The 26,965-nt window shown below is 36.9% G+C and overlaps 1 protein-coding gene and 2 long non-coding RNA genes across 16 annotated transcripts in view; 2 read left to right on the top strand and 1 right to left on the bottom strand.

Moving 5' to 3' along the window:
- The window catches only part of LOC147832798 (uncharacterized), a 273,558-nt gene that overhangs the window by 54,808 nt on the left and 191,785 nt on the right, over positions 1 to 26,965 (bottom strand). For 12 of the 14 annotated variants that reach the window (XR_015514860.1, XR_015514862.1, XR_015514861.1 and 9 more), the window contains one exon: positions 5,563 to 5,812. The gene's annotated coding sequence lies outside the window, so the exon portion shown is untranslated. Of the gene's footprint in view, positions 1 to 5,562; positions 5,813 to 16,075; positions 16,200 to 26,965 lie in introns of all 14 variants that reach the window. The other 2 variants (XR_015514869.1, XR_015514867.1) reach the window with 1 other exon arrangement.
- Positions 15,379 to 18,288, top strand: LOC147832799 (uncharacterized). Its single transcript, XR_015514909.1, has 2 exons — positions 15,379 to 17,664; positions 18,116 to 18,288. It is a non-coding gene; the product is annotated as an uncharacterized LOC147832799 (long non-coding RNA).
- LOC141378743 (uncharacterized) lies at positions 21,001 to 26,149 on the top strand. The gene is made up of 4 exons (XR_015514907.1): positions 21,001 to 21,300; positions 21,368 to 23,426; positions 23,775 to 25,081; positions 25,159 to 26,149. It is a non-coding gene; the product is annotated as an uncharacterized LOC141378743 (long non-coding RNA).

Below are 26,965 nucleotides of genomic sequence, written 5' to 3'. Positions count from 1 at the left end.
ATTATGCAGTCTATTTCAAACTTGAAAGTATACATTTCAGTTCCATATTCCACACTAGTATTTTAGGTATTTTAGTTCCAAAACAAGTTCTAGAAATTGTACAGTATTCAGGCCAGAAAATTGAATTAATAATTTCATTATAAAACAAACAGAAATTATTGTGACATATAAACAGCATTTGCAAAATACATCAAGCCTTGACGAGTTAAAGGAAAACTGAAAATAGCAGCATCTCACGTGCCTCTCTCGTTTGCCACAAATGTGAGCTCATTTGCTTGATGGTAATTGTAGTACTGGAATATATCACAGCATGTTTCAGACGATAAAAAAATTAAATTGTGGTAAGTGCTGTTAGCAGCATCTGAGTCATATTTATCAATGTTAAAGAATTGTATAGGAGCTAAATATGGGATTATTTAGCACATCCTTGAATACTCTAAGTCATCTTAATTAAAGGTGTAACAATGTAGATGAAATGAATGTGTGAGAATGTGATATTACTCTTGATTTTTAATATCATGCATGAGTTATGTGTTACATGATCAATAGCATTCTTCAATGAAATGTTTCAGAAGGCGTAATAAATAAGCAGGAGATTCATTGAAATCCTACTGGTTAACTATGACCAAAAACAGGACCATTTACCATGCGTGAAAGGACTGAAAATTGAATCAGTGCAGCTGAGAGTGAATGACAGCACATGCTGGACCGAAAGACCAACTTCACTCCAACTTAAACTCACACAAGAGGAAGTAAAGAGAGGAAGGCAGAACGAAGAGGAGAGAGTGAGAGAGAATGCAAATGAGTGGAAGAACCACTGAGCTCAGCTTTAGTAACAAACCAACATTTAAATTCGCCATGGAAGCCTTTTATATTAATGATAAATGGAAAAATAAATGCTATTAAGTTCTGTGTTATAATGGCCATTGTACAAATGAGTGAATGTGTGTTTCTCCCCTCATTACATAACTCATCAGGATGACTTCCTCATCAGGAAGTCAGGCGCAAATAAAAACAAGTGGCACTTTCTGCAAATTGGGTACAAAACAGAGCCTGAAACTCTTTAAAAATGAAGCATTTTGTCAACAAATGGTCATTACTCAACCTTCAGAAAATGTTTGTCAGCCTCAGTGAGTCAAACTAAACATGCTGTGTTTTATTTGTTATTTATAAGAACACTTTTACTAACATTTGGGAATGGTTAAAACTGTTTAAAACTAATTTGTGGCAAAATAAACAGCAGATGAACCTGTAAATAGTCAATATTATTTTATAAAATAAAGCATTTCATTAAATGCAGAATGGCTATCATGATTGTACTCTATCACTTTAATGATCATTTATAAATCTACAGTTTAAAACATAAAATTATCAAATAACTTATATTTTATATTAAATAATTGCTTTTAAACTACAAAACAATAGTACAGGAAGAATGTTTTGTTTAATATGTTTAAAACTAGTTTTTCATCTTAGTTTGCTTTTCTTATATATTTCAGTATGCTGACTATTTAATGTTTTATTTAAAACTACCTCTTTTGAGCAATGACGAATTAAATAAATCAAAAGGGAGGGAAAACAAATAAAAATGATGAATAAATTCTTCCAAATAAATGCTGAATCCTGTAAAAATGTAATTTTAAGAGTTCACACCTACACTACTTGACAAAAGTCTTGTAGCTATCCAGGTTTCAGGAACAATAAATAATAATTTGACTTCTAGTTGATCATTGGGTTTTAGAAGTGGCTTATATGAAAGGCAAAGGCCTCTATATTATGCTTATTTTACCAACTTTGCTTACCCAAAGGTCTTGTCACTAAACAGTAATATTGTAGAGTATAGAATATAAAGTCATGGTGCAGTGGAAAAAGAATTTATTTTGTGTGTGACTCCCATGAGCTTTGACGACTGCATCTTTTTATCTCTGCAATGACTCAAATGACATATTAATAAAGTCACCTGGAATGGCAAAGAAAGTGTTCTTGCAGGACTCCCAGAGCCCATCAAGATTCTTTGGATTCATATTCAATGCCTCATCCTTCAACTTACCCCAAACATGCTCAATAATGTTCATGTCTGGGGTACAAGGCTGGCCAATCCTGCAGCACCTTGACTTTCTTTGCTTTCAGGAACTTTGATGTGGAGGCTGAAGTATGAGAAGGAGCACTATCCTGTTTACGAACTCTTCCTGTGGTTTGTAATGTAATGGGCAGCACAAATGTCTTGATACCTCTGGCTGTTGATGTTGCCATCCACTCTGCAGATCTCCTGCACATCCCCATAATGAATGTAACCTCAAACCATGATTTTTCCTTCACCAACTTGACTAATTTCTAGTAGTATCTTGGGTCTGTGCAGGTTCCAATAGGTTTTCTGCAGTATTTGTGATGATTGAGATGCAGTTCAATAGATGATTCTTTGGAAAAATCTACCTTCTGCCACCTTTTCAAACGATCAACCAGAAGTCAACTTATTATTTGTTGCTTTTACAACTGGGATTGATGACAAGACTTTTGTCAGGTAGTGTAGATATTGCTTGATGCTATAAACAGCTTTTTTGGCATGCTGTCCTGGGAGAGAACCCTGAGCTTAAAGATAATTGAGCCCAGGGCTCCTGCCAGGTTTTTTTAAGCATGTAAAAGGTTCCGAGATCAGGTAGGTCTTTAGAGCTGCCCTATTTATACAGTCTATTTAGAGTAGGCTTGGATCAATTTGATTGAAATATTACTGATAATGAATGAGAGACAAGCCGCGATCAATCATACAACAAGCTCCTCTCAAAGTGAAGATTCACAAACTAATTTCAAGAGGAGCACGTGATATGATTGTGCACTGCTGGCCACTTATCCGTAATCAGTAATAATCCAATCAGAATGATCCTAGATTAATATAAATGGATTTCTTTCTCCTTATTCCTCTATCTTCGTTTTGGAAGAATCCCCCCTTCCACCCATCTCCTCCTTTTTCTCCCCTTCTAAAGGGGGAGCAATCGAGACCTACCTGATCTTGGATCCGCTGATATTGACCGGGCGGGAGCCCTGGGCTCAAATATCTCCGAGCTCAGGGTTCTCTCCCGGTACAGCATGCCAAACCTGCTATAAATGCCAAGCATATCTAAGTGGGAACTCTTGAAATTAGTTAAAAAACTTAGTTTTAATAGGCATTAGAATTAATTTTTAAAAATGTACCAACCCCATATTTGTGAATGAAAGCGTAGATCTCAGTAAAAACATGGAATAGTGTATTCCTAGAAATTGTAAATTCCTCTCAGTCTAAAATCCTCTCATGTAATATTTGTCAGCTCCCATGGATGTATACTTGATATCTGTGCGTTTACACGTTAACATGGCATTTGATTTCCCATCCACACTGAGAGTGATGTTGCTTCTGTTGTTTAATGTTTTTTTTCTCCTGCTTTGAACTTCACAGGTCTGCCGACTCCGATTTCCTCACAGTAAGGAGCAAGAGAGTTTTTTAGAAGCTCAACACCTGTTGTTTGTTTGGCTTACACAACAGCATGCACCATCACAACGAACCTGTGGCACTTCCAACCACTCCATCACACCCCGATCTCACTCTTTTCCTCTCTATCTGTTTTTCCATCTGAGATGCTACATTTTCTCTGCAGCTTTCTGTTTAGCTAACACTCTCTTTTTCAGCCATATGAGTAGAGATGATCAACTGGCCAAAAATTTGGACCGAACAGTTTTGCTCTAAATGTGCAATAGGCAAGCAGGCTTTTTTTAAATGGTAGATGTTGTTTAGTTTTTAACAGTAAATGTCTTCGCATAGTGAAGTCTGAAATGTTCTGACGTTTTTTGAAAGTTTACTTCAAAATGTCTGTGCCTCAATTTGATAATTTGCTATAGTGGTACTGGAATAACATATTAAAAAGAAGATCACCAATGTCTGTGAATCAATTGATCTTGAACAAAGTTTGGCAGCTTGTCTAAGGTACGGAGACACACAGACACACACCAAAGTCAGCTTCTCAAATGCCATTTTGGGTTTTGGTTTTTGCTTGTACGGCAGCCCTGAATTGTCAGAACACCCCTCAAAACATCTTTTCAGATGTGGAAAAATGGGAACAAAAAAAATTATGACAGACAATACACACAACATGAAATTGAATTTATTTTATGTATTAATTTTTTTAATTTCCAGCTTCTGGTTGCATTTCCTGGATTTTAATTTCCAATCTTAAGCCAATCTTAAGTAATTGTTTGTTTTGATTAAACTTGGTATTTCCCCAACCAATGCAGAGCCCCGGGGATCAGAGTAAGCACTCCAGCTTGGTCCCACCCTGACCCAAATACATTTTTTTGACGTGTGAAAATTACAGACGGAATTTGAGGATCCAGTGTGCAATAAACTTAAAAAAAAAAAATTTGTTTCTGGACTTACATGCAAACGCACACAGGATATTCTCAAACATGAATTAAATTAACAAAATTGTACCTAATTTCTTCCTTAAAATATTTTATTGCAATGTTTTCAGCATTTAAAAAAAGAAAATTGTCTAAAAAAAGATTTTCATTATGTTTCATTAGGTTAGCTATATTATGTTTTATTATGCTCATGTTTAGTTGATGATTTGGAGTTTTATGTGCTTTAAAATGTCTAAAATCATGAACACAATAAAGGCTATAATTAATTAATAACTACTGTGATGTGACGCCGCAACACATGATTAAATGGATGTTTTCCATTTTAATAGGAGTTTTTGTCCTAACCAGCCATGATAGTGGCATACAAAGTGTCTATTTTACAACCAGTCTCAGTTTCTGCTACATAGTGGCTGGAAAAGCATCATAAGCTACTTTGAAAATGATAACCAGAGGTACTTATGTGCTTTATTCAGTGTTTAAATGTTTGTAATGTAAATTTGATCACCATTTCAACACTAATTGACATTAATAGCAATACTGAAAGCACCAGCAGTTTATCTCAGATACTGAAAATAAAATAACTAGCAAATATATAGTTGAACCCCTCACGTTCAAGCATTCTTTCCATGGTATGCTGACCATTAGTAGGGCCAGACAGAATCTTTGGACATTTTTTGCTATTTCTGTGGAGAATTTTGTAAAGAAATCTGCGGATTTATTTGGAATGATTTTAGGAGGATCATAACTAAAAGCTTAATATATGAAATAAAATAATAGCTTGTTAACTTTTATTTAATATTTACAATGCAAATTTAATTAGATCCACTTATTTGGTAAACAAAGCAAGTCTCTTATATAATATTACTTTACAAACTGTGTTGTAAATGAATCATATGAACATTTTAATATTACTATTATTATATCACAAAATATTCGTGAAATTAATTTAAAACCTGGATAAATTTTAATTCACACACATTTAGACAAGTAAATACATATACTCAAAGAACTATGGAAATCTGCTGTTTTCATTTTTGGGTGAACTATCCCTTTAATAATTGGAATATGCCAAGAAAATGTAAACGAGTGTCTGGTGTGAGCATTTAAAACACAATAATCATATTTACACACACATGCAAACACAACGTGTCAAATCAGGTGCAGAGCACTTACCAAGAGTTTTCCCAGCACCCCCTGCAGCAGACTGTGCTCTCCCTATGGCAGGCTATAGGGTGGTGAAGGTCGTGGGGTGGTTGGTCTGGGCCGGGCATCGAGGGACAGAGGCCCACACACACAATTAAATTAGTTTGCACTTGGCACTCATTGCATCTGCCCCAAACCTGTGCATCCCGCTGATTTAATTTCCTCTTTTCTTCTGCAGTGAGTTTCTCCACTGCCCCTCAGTGACCGCACAGTTCACCTTCTGCAGACAGAGAGAGAGAGAAAGAGATTTCTAATACACTCTACTGTAAAACACTGTACCTCAAAACCAGTTTTTCTCCTTCGGTCTGAGAAAATGTGTAGCTATAGTGTTAGGCCGGAGTAAGATAAACTGAACTACAATCACTAGGGTTCATTCTTAACATGGTGAGACAGGATTTAGCTATTAGGTTAGTCACAGCGGGTATCAGCATCCAGAAAATGTCAGATGTGCCCCAACGTTAACCCATTAATATAAAGAAAAAGAAATTACAAGTATATTCTCTAAGTACAGTACTGCATGATTATGTATTTTTTCAATCATTTTTTCTCTACCTCAGTCCTGATCAAAACTACTAAATGTTTTTAAAAATAACAGGATTTTAACTCTTTAATTTCCAAGTTCACAAATGATTTGGTCACTGATTTGGTAGAAAAAAAACACACACACAAAATGATGTTGATAATTATTATTATTTTTTTTACCTTTTATTACAGTTTTGGACATGTGAAAGATTAGTACCAACACTGGACTTGATGCATTGTTAGATTTAAACATTTTCTCCCTAATTTACTGTTGGTGGCTGTTTTTGTCTCATTGACTTTTAATATAACCACATCTTTTGGTGCATAAATACACAGTCTTCATTTTTATTTACTCCATGTAGTCCTAAGACCTGAGATCCATGTTTTGATTTTCTCAGATACATTGAGGTAAGTGTGCAAATGTCACTCTCACAGACACACATACACATTTTCATTTGCTGCTATACTCCACATAAAATCCAAAAACTAAGCTTGTTTGCACAGATTAACCCATCTAAAGGGTTAATGGTGAACTATCAACACAAAAATGACTAAATTGTTCTCTTTCCAACAGGGAAAATGACAATTAAAAATGCATGATTATATTGTGTCATGGTTTTGTAATGGAAAAAAAATGTGGTTATAATGGAAGTCAATGGAGCAAAAACAGCCACCAACAGTAAATTGGGGAGAAAAAAAGTAAAAATAAATCAATCAAATACAATGCATCAAAGGTTGTTTTACATGTCCAAGATAATTTAGTTTTTTTTTTATCAGGACTGAGGTTGAGTAACAGATTTATGCAAAAGAATGTAAAAATCTGATGCATATTAACAGCATTTAAATTTAGTAGTAATTCAGTTTTTATCCTGAACATAATAAAAGGGTAGTAAATTTGCCCAGAGTGTATCGTTGAGTTCTTCAACAATTTTCAAAGCATTTTCTCAAAATATATGTCAAAACAAGATCTGTCCCCAAAAATCATTCTGCTAGCTGAAACAAAGAAAAAGTTATGGCCAAATTAAAACTTAAAATCACCCCAGAGTGGACGAAAACATGTCTAACAGTACATAAGGGTTAAATATTTTTATTATTTTTCCACTTTCCTGATTTTTCCAAATGCCTGAACCGAGTTCTTTATAATTAGTTAAAGTTAATTTAAAATTTCCTAAAATAAAAAAAGGCAGAACTTTCTAAAATTTTGTTAGTAATTTTAAATTTACCTTAATTTTGATTAATATGGGCTGTATAAATTATATAAAATTATATTATATTTTAATATATATATATCATAATATATATTGACATTTTTTTTACAGTTATTAAATTTAACTGCAAAATTTTAAACCAAGAGGTTAACAACAAACATCTTTGTTCTGTAAATAGAAGAAAAAGCAGATCAAATATTTATGAGCCGATGATATTTTTAGACATGTAGGATTCAAATATTGGACTTTCAAGAACCACACAGAGCCAACAGGGTCAAGCACAGTCTTTCCCCATCCACACACGCTCATTACCAGCGCACAGCAGAAAACGCTCCCTGTAGGCAAAACTCTCAGTAGAAAAAGGAAAAAAATCCCCTCCTCTGATCATCCTCCTGTGCTCTTCAAAGTCATGTGTTAATGCAATATCGTCTGCACATTCAAAACTATCATTATTTCACAGTTCTAAGGGATCTGGGCAAACAAAGCGCGAGTGATGGAGGAGTAAGAGAGGCGACAGTGGGAAGGCGTTCCTGATCAAATGTATGGTGAAGGCGGAGGCGGAGCAGGATGCAGCGTTATGATTCCATTAATTGGGGGCTTTCTTGCAAATGACCTGAAAGCTGCAATTACCTTCCACAGAAGGGCTCCATTATGAACATCACACCCGTGACACACACACACACAGACACACACACACACGGCTGAACTATTTCTTTATGTTACTGCCACAGACTGCAAATGAGACCTTTTTAGTCGCACATATTACTCACACAACGGTTTATATGTAATTGTGTGTATATTCACACCTTTACACAAACCATACACCCATATCATTCAATCACACATTGGTTTTTCTACGACGATCCCCCTTCTATTCCCCCAGCATGCGCACACACTCGCTGGAACAGATGATGACATTAGTTGTGGGAGTTGGCTGGTCTCCAGGTGTCCCGGTGTTCTGTAATATTGTCACTCCCATATTTCACTCCTCCTGTCCCAGCTTCTGTTAAAGCAAACTCAATCAACCCCTCCTCATCCCAGAACCAGCGGTGTGTGCTTTCCCATCTTCACAATGCATGAGACCAGTGTTTGCTTTGAATATACATGGAGCAGGGTACACACACTAAAGTATATTGTCACTCCTTGGTTGGCGAATATATATATATATATCACCAGGGCTGAATGTAGCTGGGTTAGTTGTCATGAAGGGAAGACACACAAATCCAATAACCTAACTATGGTAGGATTAATTTCTTAATATACACGTGTGGAAATATAAATTTATATAATCTAATTTCAAATGAACAATAATCTACATATAACTGAAAAGTTCTATTATTTGGTTTTTAATTATATAATTTCATAAACATCGCGGCTAGGTGGGATATTTACCCTTTTGTCTTTCTGACTACTGGCTAAGCCAAAGGGATGCAAATGCTACAGGCAGGTTTTTCGGGTGTTGCATTTATATTACTGAAACCCTTGTGTTGATTAACTTGTGTGGTCAGTCGGTTTCTAACCCAATTTACCCTGCTGACTCCAAAACTGAATTTGCATGTTTTCTTTAGCCATCTCCCCTCCTCCTAAGAACACAATATAGACATGAAATCTTTGTCTTAATTCATACTTGTGATAGAACTTGCAGACTGCGGACCTCCAGGAGGCTCCTGCAGACACATGGACATCCTAAAGACGCTGTATGACTGCAAATCAACCAACACGTCCCAATAAAGAAATTCTGCTTGTTTTGAGTCTTCTGGACTGGATTCTCTCTTCTTTTTCACTCATTTATTTTTTTTACAACACACGCAACCTTGTTCTGATTTTAATTGTTTTACAAAGTGATAGAGGAAACAAGGATTGCCATCTGAAATGCTTATTTCCATTTTCAGTGTGTACACTTTATCAGGTACACCTATAATTGCTTGTTAATGCTGATATATAATTTACACTACCTGACAAAAGTCTTGTCATCTATCTCAGTTGTAACAGCAATAAATAATAACTTGACTTCTAGTTGTTCATTTGGAAAAGTGGCAGAAGGTAAGATTTTTTTCTGATGAATCATCTGTTGAACTGCATCCTAATCACCACAAATACTGCAGAAGACCTATTGGAACCCGCATAGACCCAAGAGTCTCACAGAAATTTCTCAAGTTTGGTGAAGGAAAAATCATGGTGTGAGGTTACATTCAGTATGTGGGGGTGCAAGAGATCAGCAGAGTGGATGCAACATCAACAGCCAGAGGTACAGTATCAAGACATTTGTGCTGCCCATTACATTACAAACCACAGGAGAGGACAAATTCTTCAGCAGGATAGCGCTCCTGCTCATGCTTCAGCCTCCACATCAAAGCTCCTAAAAGCAAAGAAAGTTAAGGTGCTCCAGGATTGGCCAGCCCTGTCACCAGACATGAACATTACTGCATGCCTGGAGAAGATAAAGGAGGAGGCATTGAAGATGAATCCAAAGAATCTTGATGAACTCTGTGAGTCCTGTAAAAACGCTTCGTTTGTCACTTCAGATGACTTTATTATTAAGTTATTTGAGTCATTGCAGAGATGTATGGATACAGTTGTCCAAGCTCATCGGAGTCATGTACAAAATTAATTCTTTTTCCACTGCACCATGACTTTATATTCTATACTGTACATTAATTCTAGTTAAGTGACAAGACTTTTGTCTCAGCAAAGTCAGACCTTACTGTCCTAATTAAATAATTAAAAATCAAGGCATGATCATATTTTATTTTGTTAAAATAAGCATAGTCTAGAGGCCTTTGCGGATCTCTAGGGTTTAGAGAGAATGGTCTAAAAAAATAAACCATTCTAATCGTTCTATGAGCAAAAACGCCTTCTTGGTGGTTTAAGCGGTTTCAAGCTGACATAAAGGCAAAAGTAACTGAAATTTCCTGTTACAATTATCACTATCCATCTACATATACCCTCTGCCACTTATCTAGACTACACTGACCACAATACTTTGCACCCACACACCTGTACCTGTTTACCCCTCTGAATTTTGATTACACTGACACAGCTGCGGGACATTACACATACACTATATAAGCACCACTTCCACACACCTTAATTGCTCAGTATTGTTTTATGTTGGGATAGTTTCTCAGTGTTTCCTTTATTCTGGTTTTGCTCCGTTCATGTTCTTAATTTTAGCCTATTTCTGTGTTTAACGATGTGTGATGAGTCTCTTTACCCCTTAAGGCACTGTATGCTCTTTTTTGATCCTTGTCTGTTACACAATTCTTCAAATAAAGCTGTGTATACAACAATACTAGACTTTGGGGCTCTCCATCTTTAGTATTCCTTCTGCAGGTTAACATGGGATGGGGTAGAATTGGATCAAGGATTTGCAGTAAAAAACAGCAGCAACTGTGTGATTTCATCACATTATTTTGTTGAATTTATGCCATGACGGATTAAGACAGCTTGAAAAACAACAGGGGGTCCAACCCGGTACTAGCAAGGTGTATCTAATAAAGTGTCAGTACAAATGGATGTGAAGCTGTACTTTAAAGGGATAGTTTAACCAAAAAATTAGTTACATTATCGATAGTCCACCCTTATGTCATTTTATACAAATACTACTCTCTCTGTGACAAACAATATTTGCAACCAAATATAGTAACATATTTATAGTTCGGATTTTCCTTTAAACCATCAACGTCAAACTTGAAATAGAACATGTCTGCTGTTATATAGCCAGTGGCGTTTAGACTTACTGTGCATCATTAATAAAGGTACATGACACACAACTAAAAGCATAGCAGTCAAAAGACTGTGGGGTTCCACCTCCGGTCCACTCCTGGGACAGCTTAGTGTGACCCCGTCAATCAAACACACCTGGCCTGACAGTCCAGCTGTTCTCTGTTTCTATGGGAACAGGGGGTCTCAGCAAGGAGTGCAAGCTCTGAGACAGGTAAGCTAAGACAAATTCACAGAGGGAAATCAGTCAGTTCATGCATCTGTTAATCAACCAATCAAACAGACAGACTCACCTTGGAATCATCGCCCTGAAATTTGTTTTTGCTCATCACTATTCAGCCAAAAAGAAACTGAATTTTTGGAGAAAAGCATTCCAAGATATGTAGTAATGCAAATGACAAATATTTTTCGACAGTGCAGAATCCATATTTAGACAGCTTAAATGTAATCTGCAATACCCCAGCCTTCTCTAGTGAAACAATGAGAGAGAGAAATGAATATTGTCTTGGTGTAAAATAAAACAGTTTACAGCCAATTGAATAATAAAAGACCTGCATGTGAATGTACAGCTATGGAAAATAAGAGACAACACAATACCAATGTTTTCACTTTAGAGTTTAGAAGTCAATGTTTGGTGGAAAAACCTTGATTTTCAATCACAACAACAGAAACCTATATGATATTCTGATAAATCGTTATTTTCTGAAAACAACAAAAATGCTTTAATAGCCCCTTCCACACATATAGACTGTTCTGAAAAGGGATCATGTGTAAACATGCTCTTTTTGAAAATACTGGTAAATTCTTTATGACAATTTTCCAGAAAGAGAAGTTGTAACATTACCAGTAATTTGCCACAATGCTAATCTGTGTAAACGCAGAAGGAAAATTGCCGGAAAAAGTGCGTTCATGACTTGAACATGCTGACGTGAGACGACTACTCCAGCCAATCAGAACATTCAAATGCATTCACATCCGTGCTGTTTATAAAAAAAAGCCTTGAATACTTTTCCAGACACCTGTAGCTGCTAGTTGTTAGTCATTTTCACAATCATTAGTCAATAGTGCCGCCACATTTGTACAGTGCTCCGAGGACAAAAGTCATTCAACCGCACCAGTCAAGACTAAAACCAATCTGAAGATGCTGGACTTTAGAGCTGTGTACAGGTGTAGTAACGAGCAAACACAGAAAACAAAGCACAAAAACAGAACATTTTCTAGGTAAGATTTCATTTTTTACTTTTGTGCGAAACAAGTGTTATTGATGATAACACAGTCACCTAGTGCACTGACCATAAGGTAAAGTAGCAACAACTTGCACTAAATACTAGGCTTATACTAGTTTGGTTGAATAAAATCAGCAAACAATGTAATGGAAATATGACAACAAGATGCTGCGGCGCTAGAAACTTGTATCCGATCTCGATACCAAAATTCTGAGTATCAATCGATACAGATCCAATCCCAATACTGTGGTTTGGAATAGATGTGTGAATGGTCTTTTCCTGAAAAAGTCCAGTACGCCTTTGCCTTTGTGAACAGCACTTTTTTGAATTAACTAGTAAAGTCGTTCTGAAATTTTCTGCATATTTAGCGGTATCACTGTATAAAAGGGGCTATTGAATAACGATTATCAGACAGTTATAAAATAAAACAAATATTAACATTTTACTTAATAGCTAATAAATCTCCTTTTTCTCAAGTAGTCTCCACAGCATTAGCGGACAGACAGTTCAGTCCGATCTTCTTACATAAAAAGCTGTGTGCTAAGTCTGAATGTCAAGGGCAAAAACTTGTGACTATGTAGGATTGTGTGTTTGCCTGTACGTGGCATAATAGGAAAAAATGGCTTAGGAGACTTTCAAGCTGCAGGGAAGCCAGTCTGTTAGAGGCTTCCACTTAACCCAAACAGATGTTCAGACGACGCTGTGTGTTTGTGTGCATCTACATAATATGACCTCTGACAAAGTGCAAAAAGCATTTTGTGCTGACGCAGCTCCCTTGAAAGAGAATTTGTTGTTCCAGTAAAACCACACCCCTATTTACACATATGCTCAAACACACCGCTCACCAGGCACTTTGGCCCGCTCTCTCTCTTTTTGTGTTTGCTGAAGAATGTGGAAAATAAATGTCAGCAATCCTTCATTCCTCTCCTCTGTACGCACTGAGCAGAGATGACAGTCTTTTAGTAGCTCTGCTAAGGCTGCAGTTCAATACTGAATGATAAAAATAGTTCAGCTACCTTTTGTCTTTGTTTCTCTTTCTTTTTCCTGCAGCGGGTCACCTGTAGGACATGATCGCACCTAAACTGTTATTCCCCCATAGCTATCGCAGCTGTTGAAGTCTTTCAAGTTCTTATTGAAGTTGTGCTCAAATAATTCCAAGTCAAAACTGTTTCAATACTCAGTGGAGCTATTATGTGCATTGAAATTTAACTTCATCATTAAATTAGCTTAGGTTAGTTTGTGACAAAAAGCATTACCGCCGCAAGTGGTACTGCCGCACCAATGGAGTAAGAATGTATTTTTAGGCATAACCGCAGTTTGCAACTATGCCTCCAGGGGGCACAAAGGGACGGGATGCAAACGGACAGATAAATACAGTAGCTGTAAATACCCTGCTACTTGTAAATGAAGATGAACTAATGAAACAAAGCATTACAATTCCTTCATTAATCATTAAAAAACTTGTTAACAAGCTTTATTCTCATTGTAAACATGTTAAGTGAAATTAGGATTCATCTTGGAAAGTAAAATTAAAGAAATTAAACACAGCTTAAAATGAAAGTACAAACATACATATAAATAAGTAGGTCTAAATAAATAAATAAATAATTAAATAAAGCAGTTTTTAAGCCTAAATATAGAGAGATGTACAGTGTTTGTTATTTTAAAGTGATAGGACTAAGAGAGTCAATATATTAGCTTTTCATTTACAGTTTTCATTTACATTTTCGATGTTGATTATATTTTGCTGTTTTATTTTATGTCTTATTTATTGTACATAAACAATACATGAGTAATTAAATAGGTCTAAATAATTATTTATTTAAAAACACTACCAGCGAAACACGACGAAACAGTCTGGCGCATGATCTCTTAAGTTCAATGCTTCAATTGACCTACCTCAAGCAGATCACTTCTAACATGCGTTAAGACATCCTTTTATTTAAAAAGATTTGCGACAGATCAAGAAGTGGTTTTGACAACCGAATATTAATCTCCTAAACTCCAGGACACGGTATACCGTGTTTTTATTTACTTCTGCATTCTTCAAATTTTAAAGGTCTGTGTTGGCCCAATACCCCCATAAGTAGTTCCGCTCTCTCATCAGTTGGAATTGAACAACTTTTGCATAGATTATAAGAGCGATATTTTCTTTTTTCTTATAATTACTGACGTGTGCAGGAACCTTGACCACACAGAACCTAAAAGGTACACTTTCAAATTTAAGTAAAAAAAACTTGTTTTTGGAGGGGTTTATTATAAATCAGACAACATATACCATTATTTTAATCACTTTAAACAGTGTTTTATGAAAATTCAAAGGGTTTTTCCTTTGCATTTACAACTCTGCATTTGTAAATGGGAAGCTTTTTAATTTGGTTAGGCAAAATCCAGGTGAAAACCCCAAAATAGCACTTGACTTTAAGGGTGCTTTCACACCTACACTTTTGTTTCGGAACCTGCCTCGTTTGCCCAGGTAGAGCGGTTCGTTTGGCATATGTGAAGCCACCAATCGCTCTTGGATCCGCGCCAAATCAATTGCTCCGAGATCGCTTAAATGAGGTGGTCTTGGCTCGACTGAAACGAACTCTGGAGCGGATCGATTGTAGTGAGAAAGCAAACGACCCGATCCCGGTTATATCAGTGTTTTATGGATATGTAATAGGCATACCACTATAAGAAGAGAAAATTATGAGTAGGGAGGGAGGTCATTCAACAGAAATACGAAGTCTCCCAGAAGTTTCGGTAGTCTCCCGCAAATGCAGACATGATATTCTCCCGCTAATCACGCGTCTCCCTCCCAGTCCTCAAATTCGTTGTGCACCCTTCTAACCCATCCCCACCGCATCCCTCCTCGCTCTTCAGACTCGTCGCGTGCACCCTGCAAAATAACTGTGAAACTGTGACCAATGTGAGGAGAGTTTACTCACACATAACTTGGTTTAGCTCTTTTGGTCCGTTTGGAAAATTTGCAGTGTGAAAGAGAACCGCATCAAGAGCAAAGAGCAACAATCTAACAATTTTAATCCCTGTTTCGGAACAACTGAATCGATTCACAGGTGTGAAAGCACCCTAAGTTAACAAATATTAGATTTCAATCATCATGCGTGCGCATAAGGCTAAGTAAAGGATAAGTAAACACTTACCTTCTCTATAGTATTTTTCTCTGCAATGGAAAAAACTGATATAACAAGGTCAATATTTCAAAATATTTTTTAATAACTGATATCAATACATTGTGTAACCTAGACTACACAATTAATCCATCAGAGGTCACTGTTAATCACATGGAAGATTTTTTAAAGTGAGCACAAATGGACTCTGTGGTATTCAAATACTTTGAAATATGTATTTGGACCTTCAAAAAAGCCAACATTGATTCTGTTGTCAAGGTAGCGAAATTCTTTCACACTGCAGAAAATAAGACACAGACTGAGTAAAGCAGACCCAGATGACTTTATAACTCTGAAAGCCAATCAGTTCGTTTTTTTGTAAACCTCCAGCTTAGTGTCGGTTATAAATGATATGGGCCCACTGATAATTTACCCTCAGGAATGAGTGACCATTTCAGCCTAAGCTGTTGTCTCTAGAGTTAAGGTTAATAATAGCTCCTGTGCTGTGAAATGCGTAGCTAATGCTAACGATTGTGGTGCCTTTTTGAAGGTTAATGATGTTTTTGCGTGCTCTCTTCATTTGTGGTGAAGCAACACGAATTGGGAAATATCAATAAAGCCTGAATGTTCAACACATGAAATGCAAGGGTTAAAGAAGCAGAGGAAGTTCACAAAACCTTGAAAAAATTACCTGTGTGACAAAGAAGTGCTGGGAACATCAGTCTGGATCTCCATGAATCAAAAGCATTGATCAACAGAGTTTCAGAGACGGGGCAGTAGGTCATCGGGACTGCGGAGGTGTTTCTGGAAGAGATCTATGAATACATGTGGGTCATTGCAGGTAGTTTTTTTTTTTTTTTTGTGAATTGGTAAAACACAAGATGGGGAGGAGGTGAGGAGAGGATTGAGGGATTTCAGCTGAGCTTCGGTGGGGCATGGGGTCGATTTCTCGGCAGGAGGAGGCAGTAATTGCTCGTGGGGCTTTAATGAGTCCGGCGGGCCTGAAGCACAGCTCTTCATCCAAGAGCCAGACAGGTGGTCTGCTCAGCCTAATAGGGAAGGGACGAGCCCCCGATGTGACATCAAACCCAGCCTCTCACACCTGCCACCCTGGTGTGTATGTGTGTGTGTGTGTGTGAGCATCAAACAGAACTATGGCAAATAAAAGGAGGAAGAGAGAGATAGAAAAACATTCAGTTCTTTAGTAATAACTCCCCGTCAAGTACCTTTTTTGGCAGCCTGACAACAGAGAATGGAATCAATATTCTGTCTAAACTGTCAATAGATACAATTTTATACACTCCACTTGTTCCAGTTGGCTGAGAGAGCTGGTGTCTAGTGTTGAATGGATTACTAATACTGTTATAGATTCCAAATAACATTTGTAATCTAACCTACTGTCGATTACGTTTAGGAAATGTAATCTACCTTCTTTTGACTTACTTTTAAAGTACTTCTGAACCAACTTTATTATTCTTTTGTTCCCAAAATTCAGAAGCATAGAATTGACATTCAAATAGCCTATTCTTTATATTATGAATACAGTGGCCCCTTGCTATAACGCTGTTCACCTTTAACAGCTTCCCAGTTTGGATGATTTTTTTAGTACAAATTAACGTTTTTTTTCTACAGTGAATTTGTGTTCTGTATCCTGATTGGCTGTAGACCATTGTAAATTACAGTTTTTCTCAGTGGCTTTGGTGCATTTCTCACAACACTATTTACATTTGCACAACAGTTAATGCATTTCAAATTGCAGACGCTTTTGGACATGCATCAATTGCTTTCATACAACTCTCTGCTATTTATAACATTATCATTTGCTTATGTCATGTCAATCAAAATGAACTAAACTTGTGAATGCTTAAAAGTCATTCCATATAAAACTAATAGTCCTTATTTCATTACTTGAGTCATTACAAACAAAAATTTAAACTAGTTGTCAAAATTTGTCACGAAAATTTTATTACAATCTTTTTTTTCTAAAAATGTCTTCTAAATTGAACAATTGCATGAATGATTTACAGTTTATGTTTGTTGTAAATAAGGGTTTATTTATTCTTTTGCGCAATGCTGTGAATAAATTAGTGTAAAAAAAAGTGCAAAGAGCAAATAAAGTAAAAATGTCAAACATACACATTCAGTGTCTTGACTCAGATACCTCACTAAATGCAGTGATGTCTAACTTTACTGTAGTTTTCAAATGGCTGTGCAAATAGTATATAGTGCTGTCTTGAACATTTTCAACTTTTTTGAATTGAAAAAAAAATCATTAGGACAGTAAAATGTCCTAATGAAAACATGGCAAAGCCATTTGACTATCCTGTTCATAGACAATGGTGTCAGGACTTTCATCTTGATGACACTGACACTTTCATTGACATCAATTATTGCTTTTGACGAATGAGTTGTCCATTCCTCAAGGGACACACTTTTGCAGGTTATCTACTAGATTTTGCAGTTTGTACTGATTGTTTGAGAAATGCATTAACTGTTGAGCAAATAGTGAATAGTGTTGTGAGAAATGCACCAAAGCCACTGAGAAAAACTGTAATCTCCTCTGTTCCATGTCTCCTATACAGTACAGAATGCATTCAGCTTGCCAAATCTACATGAATCTTCGACTGCTAGCAGTGCGACTCTGAAATGCTGTACTGTATGTTTGCGTCAAAGGCATTTGCGGTAGCAGCACCCAAAAGGCAGAGGGAGATGCTAACCATTGAACAATAAGTTGGACTACTGGACATACTAAAGGTATTAAAGGAATAAATAAATCTTTGGTTAGTTACATAAAGAAGGAGAGAACTTAACATAAGAATGACAGCAATAAGTTTCAACAAAGATGAAAGGTTTTATAGCCTTAAAACATAATAAAATAATTGTAAAAAAAAAAAAAAAAAAAAACTGACGACAACAAGGATTTCACCTACTGTGGTTTATTTTTTAGAGCGTATCTCGCACAATTAACAAGGGACCACTGCATTCCAAACTAACTAATATGACATACATTACAATATTATTGACAATAAGTTATCAATAATTCATTTCCATGTTGTTAAAATAATTGTAATTGGGTTATTCATAAAATGTCATTGTAATGAGATTGTGTGCATTTTAAATCATAATTCTGTGAGGTGGTTTTGAATAAAGTTTTTGAACTTTGTGAAAAGTTTGAGATATTGAAGAAGCTTTGGAAGTTTTAAATTGTGGAATGTGAATTGGTGTTTGATTTGATTTTTAAAAAAAAATATTATTATAATTCTTTTAATTATTTTTCCCCTAAACATGTCTGGGGTACATTTTGGGTATTGGTGTTTGATTTATTTAGAACCTTGTAAGACTTAAAGGGCACCTATGATGAAATTTACTTTTTGTAAGCTGTTTGGATAGAACTGTAGGTATACTGTGTCCACAGTCATATTGGAGTGATATTAACCCAAAAAGTCTCTTTTTAAAAATTTCCTGACGTTAAAATAGGACCCAAATCTCAGTGATTTCGAGGCTGACCACAATCTGACACAGGAGTGCGGATTTCCTCACCCACCGATTTGATTGACAGGTGCCATGTTTCTATAATTACATGTATACACATGTCCAAAGAACATTGTTTTGCAAAGAAACTAGGATTAAATATCGGTTCCAACTCTCTATGACTTTTATAAGTTTAAAAAGTTTTTAAAACAGATAATGTTTGTAATAAAGACAGTAAAATCTACATTTTAAACACTCTAATTTTTGTGTGATTCATCGTTTCAGAGAGGCTTGAATAAACTCAAACAAGACACATGAAATAAACTTACTTGATATTTATGACTAATGAGCTGTAATTCAGCTTAATCTGAGTTTGTTTTTATATCTAACTGCTGTTTATCTGGAAACAATGGGGGGGGAGAAGCAGTTAATTTGGATTCAAATCCAAAGGCTACAAAAACAGCTACACTGTAGTCAGACACCAAAATGAGCAGATTCTGGGGGCTATAATAAATGATCTGATGGGTATTTTGAGCTGAAACTTTACAGACAGATTCTGGAGACACCAAAGGCTTATCTAGTCAAAGGGGTAAAATAGGAACCCTTTACTAAAGACATGTAATACAAAAAATGTAATCACAAGATCCAGTTTTTGAAATCTAACTACCTACTCCAAATATCAATGCTGTTATCTATTCTAGAAGTTCCAATAAAATGCCTTTCAAACACCTGAACCTCATCGTGCATTCTTCATTAACTTTTATATCTTGAAACAATGGCTCAACATTGCATCATTAATGACTTTGTTCAACATACTGTATTTAACAGTCCCTGTGGCTTTGCAGGTTTTACGATGCTCTGAAATGTGATGTTGTTGGCGGTGCTCATTAACAGTGATCATCGTTAAGCAGGCAGGCTTTTCTCCAGTGAAATGAGCACCTCTACAGCTTTGCGGAGCAGCGGAAGTAGGGCATGACGTTAACAAATGTCACTAATGCATGCTGACAGACACCAGAGTATTACTCAGAACTAGTCACTGCACAACACACAACACCAGAGGGACGACCAATAGCAGAATTTAAACACGCACGAACACAAATACACATATGAGTGCATGCATGCTTACTAACACTAGAGCGCTGATGTTTATTTGTAGGAAAATTGGCACTGTTAAATGTATGTAAAATAATGTGTTAAACTACAAATATTTATAGGGTAGCAATTACTAAAAATAGTAAAAATTACTTAAAACTATAGAGTAGCAATTACTACTATAAAAAAACGAAACAAAACTGCAGACCTATTAACAACGATGATATTGCAAAATGAATAACAGTAATAACAGCGGATGAATATACAAATATGTAATATTGTTCCAGGACTTCAAAAACGACAATATACAGTACCTAAAGAAAATCATCATAACATGAAAATATACCTTTACTCACATTACACCAGACTTTCAAAATACCTTTGGGATAAAGTTGTAGAAAGGTTGGGAGAAGGCTACAAAGATATTTCAAAGGCTAGAAAACTTATTTGGTTTGTGATTTGATTTCAGGCTGCGTGATTAAGTAAGTAATTATTTCAAAGGGGTATGATGATATTTATATAGGCACTGTATTTATTTCTGATTAATACCCTCACCAGCAACTTTATTAGGTACTCCTTACTAGTACCAGGTTGGACCTATTTTTTGTCTTCAGAACTGCTTTAATTTTTCGTGGCATAGATTCAACAAGGTACTGGAAATATTCCTCAGAGAGTTTGGTCTATATTGACATGACAGCATTACGCAGTTGCAGCAGATTTGTCGGCTGCACATCCATGACGTGAACTCTCATTACACCACATCCTAAAGGTGCTGTATTGGATTGATATCTGGTTACTGTGGAGGCCATTTGAGTACGGTGAACTCATTGTCATGTTTAAGAAACCAGTCTGAGATGATTCAAGCTTAATGACATGGTGCGTTATCCTGCTAACCATCAGAAAATGGGTACACTGTGGTCATAAAGAGGTGGACATGGTCAGCAACAATACTCAGGTACTGTAGGTTGTGGTGTTGACACAATGCTTAATTAGTACTAATGGGCCCAAAGCATGCAAACCGCCCCCTGTAAGTGCACATTTTTTCCCCAACATATTAATTTATGTGTACTAATTTTTGGACTGTGATCTTAATATCAATTTAGGTGTACTCATTTTTGGACTTTAATCTTAAAGATTTTTAAGTAAGATTAGTTCCGGTTTTGCCTTTGGTACTGACTGTATATATTATTGCTAAGCATCCTATAGAAAATATTAACTGGTAATACTTTTTAATAAGATTGTATTGATTAATGTTAGTTGATGCTTTTACTAGGGTGCGGGTGGTGAGGGTAGTTTCAGGGACGCCTCTCTTTCTATTCTGCCACCCTAGACGCGGATATAACTGAGGCGCGGGTGGCGAGGGTAGTTTCAGGGACGCCGCCCTCTCTATTCTGCCACCCTAGACGCGGATATAACTGAGGCGCGGGTGGCGAGGGTAGTTTCGGGGACACCGCTCTCTATATTCTTCCACCCTAGACGCGAATGAGGGCGCGGGTGGCGAGGGTAGTTTCAGGGACGCTGCCCTCTCTATTCTGCCGCCCTAGGCAGCCGCCTAGGTCGCCTCTATGGACGTGCCGGCTCTGTTCACAGTGCAATAACTAATGTTAACAAGCATGAATTTGAATGTTAATAACGCATTAGTAAATGTTGAACTTTAACTGATAAATGCCATACAAGTACTTTTCATGCTTGGTTCACGTTAGTAAATACATCAGCTTACATTAATAAAACCTTATTGTAAAGTGTGACCTATTCATTTAAAAAATAGATATCTGAAGTGTGCACTCATTTATTCTGAGCACTGTATAATAAAAATTAAATAAACATTTTTAAAAAAGCTTTCTTGAGAATAAAAAAAAATATCTGCTTTGCAAATTTAATATCACAAAAGGTTTAAACACAAAAAATAAAATAAAACCAGATGACATCACTTAAATATGTACCTTTTCAGACAACAAATAAATATCAAGATACAAATATAGCTCATTACGCATATAAAAATAAAGGTATTGCTCTTGTAATTTAGTATTACGCACAAATTGTTCACAAAGATCTCCGTGCTGCTCTTATAAATTGGTTTAAAGCAGAGGTGTTGGTTAGTTATTGCAGACACAGCCGTGGTGCTACAGCACAGCCATCTCTGCATGTCTAGGTGTGTGAGACTCTCTGCAGGTGTGCCGCATTCGGCTCCGTCAGACCCAGCCGTCTCACTCCCTCCGCGGGCATGATCAACAGATGGCATCATGGCTCTGCCCTACAGGAGTGGCCTTCTCTCTCCCCCTGAAAAACCCAGCACTTCACCTTATCCAAACGCAGCCCCCCGCCGCACGGCTTAATTACTGCCGCCGCTCTCCGCTCTGTTGTCCCAGAGAGAGGGTTCGGCGTTCGGGAGTGACTCAGCTCAGCTCGGAGCAGTTGCTGGGATGGTAGGAGGTTGAAGGGGGGAGCTGCAATCTGGAGAGGACTGTGGGGCGAGACTTTGCTCTCGCTGAGCAGAAGCGTTGCGGTTTAGGGCTGAGGTAAACAAACAAAGCCACATGCGGAGAGACGTCTGTGAATGTGCATGCTGTCTGTTTACATAGATTTCAGCCGTGTTTCTACTTAAGGATGTCAGAAATAATGTGTTAATTCAGTGATAATTTTCTATTTAATGTATCAAGATATTTAGCACATTTAGATAAGAATCATTTTACCTGGCCTCATTTGACACTGTTAATTTAAAGTAAAACACTGCAGGTGAATAGGATAAAAACGTAACAGTTATTATCATAATGCACCAGTTGATTGATTACATTAAGGATTGCAAATGTTTTTTTTATGTATAACATGCATACCTGTCAACCCTCCCTTTCTTCCCAGGATTCACCCGCATTTAACAGTTCTATCCCACTATCATTCCGTAACAGTATTTTCCTGTATTTCCAGTCTTTCTATGAAGGGTGGCAATAAACAATAAAGAGCCGATTCACCCTATATGCAACCCATACAACCAAACCACCAGGGGATGCTCTTGCTCTTAAATGTGAGTCTGTTCTGTAAAAACTCTTTGAAATGAATATATAATTGACGCGATTTCCTTCCTTTTCATTACAGGTGCCATCGCCCCTCCTATGCAATCCTCAAAACAATCATATAGCAGTGTGTGACTGTCAGCTGATGCGCTCTATAGTAGAGGTCTGCATTCCCAGATTTCTTGCAGTACGAGAATACATTTTTGAATAAAGGGCGGTAGCAGTCGGTAACTGGTGTTATTTGAATGGGAGCGGGCGGTCTAACAATATCGCTCCCGACTCCTGAGCGAGCGAGCACACGTATGTATGTATGTATGTGAATGAGAAAGAGTGATGCTGTGTGTCGCTTGTTTGTTGCTGTCTATGTGTGTGTGTAAATGTATGTGTGTGAATGAGAGAGAGAGCGTGATGCTGTGCATCACTAGCTTGGTGCTGTCTATGTGTGTGAATGAGAGACAGCGTGATGCTGTGTGTTGCTTGCTTGGTGCTGTGTGTCTGTGTGTGTGTGTTTATACAGACAGCTTGTTATAGGCTGTCTGGACTCTGTATCAATCAGTAATTCGCCTGGTGATTTCCAAAAATGTTTTTTATTTTTATCAGACTATAAGAATTACCATATTTTATCCATAACCTACTGAAGAAGCAAAAAATAGTTGTTTATAGCTACTATAAACTATATAGTTACTATAGTAGCTTATAGTTACTAGTTCTATTAGATTGCAACCCCTGTGCTTATTACATATTAAAGACACAGCGATGAAAAAAATTAAACGAAGAATATGGGTGTATTGGTGTGTGCGTGCCATTGCATGCAAGGTTTCTGTAGTTATAACCACTTCAGAGCATATTGGGGGTCGCGAGTCACTGGCATTGTCATTTTGGGTATCGCAGGCTAAAAAGTTTGGAAACCCCTGCTCTACTCTATAGTGATAAATAGACTCTGTTTCCCAAATGAATTCTGTACACGCGATTTGAAGCAGAGCAAAAGTCTGTGTTTTGGGTGTGAGTTTGAACAGACACATACACATAATTAATAATATTAACATCTAATGATGTCGATCTTGGTGGGTTTGTTTTTCAAACACATCCAATTTTGTCCTAAATGAGCATAAAAAAGTTAGAAATGCAATCGAATGCTTTCATTATAATGTAGACGTGTGCATTTTTAAAGTGCCAATTCTGTTATTTAATACAATCAAACAAAAAATCTATTTTATGGTGAACATATCCCTTTTTTTCACATCCTGATGTTGACAGGTATGATTACATGCTTTCTAAAATGTTGTTTAAATATACAAATTTCATTAAATATGCATTAGTTTGCATTCTTTTTAAAACAAAAATGAGAACATTGGATTAAATCAGGTTAAATATTCTTGCTTAATTTCATTGATATAAAATTCAAAGGTTTTTATAAAATTATTTTTATATACTTTTTATCACTCTGAAAAATACCATAAACAGTCAGAAAAAAAGTAGAATAAAATGTTGTATATAATCAGGCATTTTAGGAATACTGTAAGCACATCCCTGTGTACACTACCTAACAAAAGTCTTGTCGTCGATCCCAGTTGTAAGAGCAAAACATAATAACTTGACTTCTAGTTGACCATTTGGGAAAGTGGCAGAAGGTTGATTTTTCAGATGAATCATATGTTAAGCTGCATCACAATCATCACAAATACTGCAGAAGACCTATTGGAGCCAGCATGGACCCAGGATTCTCACAGAAATCAGTCAAGTTTGGTAAAGGAAAAATCATGGTTTGAGGTTGCATTCAGTATGGGGGCATGCAGGGGACCTGCAGAGTGGATGGTAACATCAACAGCCTGAGGTATCAAGACATTAGTTCTGCCTATTACACTACAAACCAGAGGAAATGGCAATTTTTTTAGCAGGATAGTGCTCCTTCTCATACTTCAGCCTCCACATCAAAGTTCCTGAAAGCGAAAAAGGTCAAGTGCTCCAGGATTGGCCTGCCCAGTCACCAGAAATGAACCAAATGATACCAAAGTATCAACTAGAAGTCAAGTTATTATTTGTTGTTCCTAAATTTTGGATAGGCAACAAGACTTTTGTCAGGTAGTGTAAAAACTTCAGAATACAGATATGTTAAAAACCCAGTTTGTGCAGTTTTGCAGGATAAAAATTCAATACAACATTAAGAAAACTGCCTTTAATATAGAAAATAAACTTCTAGCTGTATTTTGGATGTTTCTTTACATTAGATGGAAAAAAGTAATGAACAAAAATGTTCATGAAAATACTTAATAAACTATATTTAATAAGAAATTGTCTCTTTAGAAGATTTGGATATATTACATCTGAATCTCTGATATTTAATTAAAATTATTAAAGGTATTGGATATTTTGGTGAAGAGTTTGAGAAACAATGATGAGAAAGTGAGTAACTGATGAAAGACTTTTCATTTTGAATTGAAGCATCCCCTTTAAAAGTGGATTTGAGATGTTTCTTTCCATTAATTTAAAACACATTATGAAAACTGCCCAATATTTGTGCTGCACTAAAAAGGAGCTTGTGTGTGCCATTATGGACGCGTGCATACAGCAGTCCAGCAGCAGTGGGTGCAGGTATGTGTGTTGGGAATGAGAGCTCAGAGCAGAACAGATGGAGCGGCTGGAGCACCATCCAGAGGCTTGAGGAGGGGCGGAGGCTGCAGCTTCTGCCAGAAGAGTATCAGTGGATTACAGGATGGAGACCTCCGTATAGTCTCCATGCCAGAGTGCATCTGCCTTTGATTACTAAAATGTGAACGCTTGCGAGTTTGAAAATGGAATGTGTTGAAAAAAAAAAAAAAAATCACTCATTTGCAGATGGCTTAATAATGTGTGCATGCGAGTGTGGTTCTATAATGAGCGTCTGGATGGGGCATCTTACTGTGACAGAGGCTTGTGTGTGTGTGTGTGTGTGTGTGTGTGTGTGTGTGTGTGTGTGTTTGGGCTGGATGAGAAAGGAGGGAGGGAGGGTTAGGCTAAATGAGCCACATTAATAACCTGTGTCAGCAGGTCTAAAGAGCAGAAGTGCTCTGGATGACCAGGGGAAGCAGGTGAGGGAGCAAGCAGCGCCTCACTGGTGTCACTCTTGCTATTTATGAACAAGACTTTAAGTGGAAATCTATGCAGAAAGGTGCATATTTAAACAATAAAATATTTAGAACAAAATGATCATATAAAGTAACAGTATAGGTGTATATTAATATTGATTTTACTCTTGCTGTGTGTCTGTGTGCATCAACAAACAATTATTTCATGTCTGCTAATATACAATACTTGAAACAACAATAACATTGTAAATGCTATCTGATTCTAAACTAACAAAACCTTAGATGGTTTAAAGTAGTTTCTTAAAAAGGGAAACAAATGGACATTTAATGCATTCTGTGCAAATTTAAAGCACTTTTTGTCCATTATTTTACACAGCTATTCAGAGAAGAGCATCTCTGAATGCACAACCTGTCCAACCTTGAGGTGGACGGGCAACAGCAGCAGAAGACCACACTGGGTGCCACTCCTGTCAGCTAGAAACAGGAAACTGAGGCTACAATTTGCACAGGCTCACCAAAATTGGACAACAGAAGATTTATGCTGCGACATTTGAATGGTAGGGTCAGAATTTGGCATCAACAACATAAAAGCATGGATCCATCCTGCCTTGTATAAATGGTTCAGGCTGCTGGATGGGGTGTAATGGTGTAGGGATATGTTCTTGGCAGCCTTTTGTCCCATTAGAACCAATTGAGCACTGTCTCAATGCCACAGCATACCTGAGTATTGACAAATCTGTAGCAACTGCGTGATGCTAAAAAGCCAATATGGACCAAAATCTCTGAGGAATTTTCCAGTATCTTGTTGAACTATGCCACAAAGGATTAAGGCAGTTCTGAAGGCGAAAGGGGGTCCAACCCGGTACAAGCAAGGTGTACTTAATAAAGTGGCTGGTGAGTGTAGATAAATCCAGGAACATGTCCTACTTGGTGAAATCAGGT

This window comes from Danio rerio, chromosome 18, assembly GCF_052040795.2.
Source record: "Danio rerio strain M-AB ecotype USA chromosome 18, GRCz13ab, whole genome shotgun sequence".
NCBI classification, from domain to species: Eukaryota; Metazoa; Chordata; class Actinopteri; order Cypriniformes; family Danionidae; genus Danio; species Danio rerio.
This window is presented reverse-complemented; position numbering and strand designations above follow the sequence as displayed.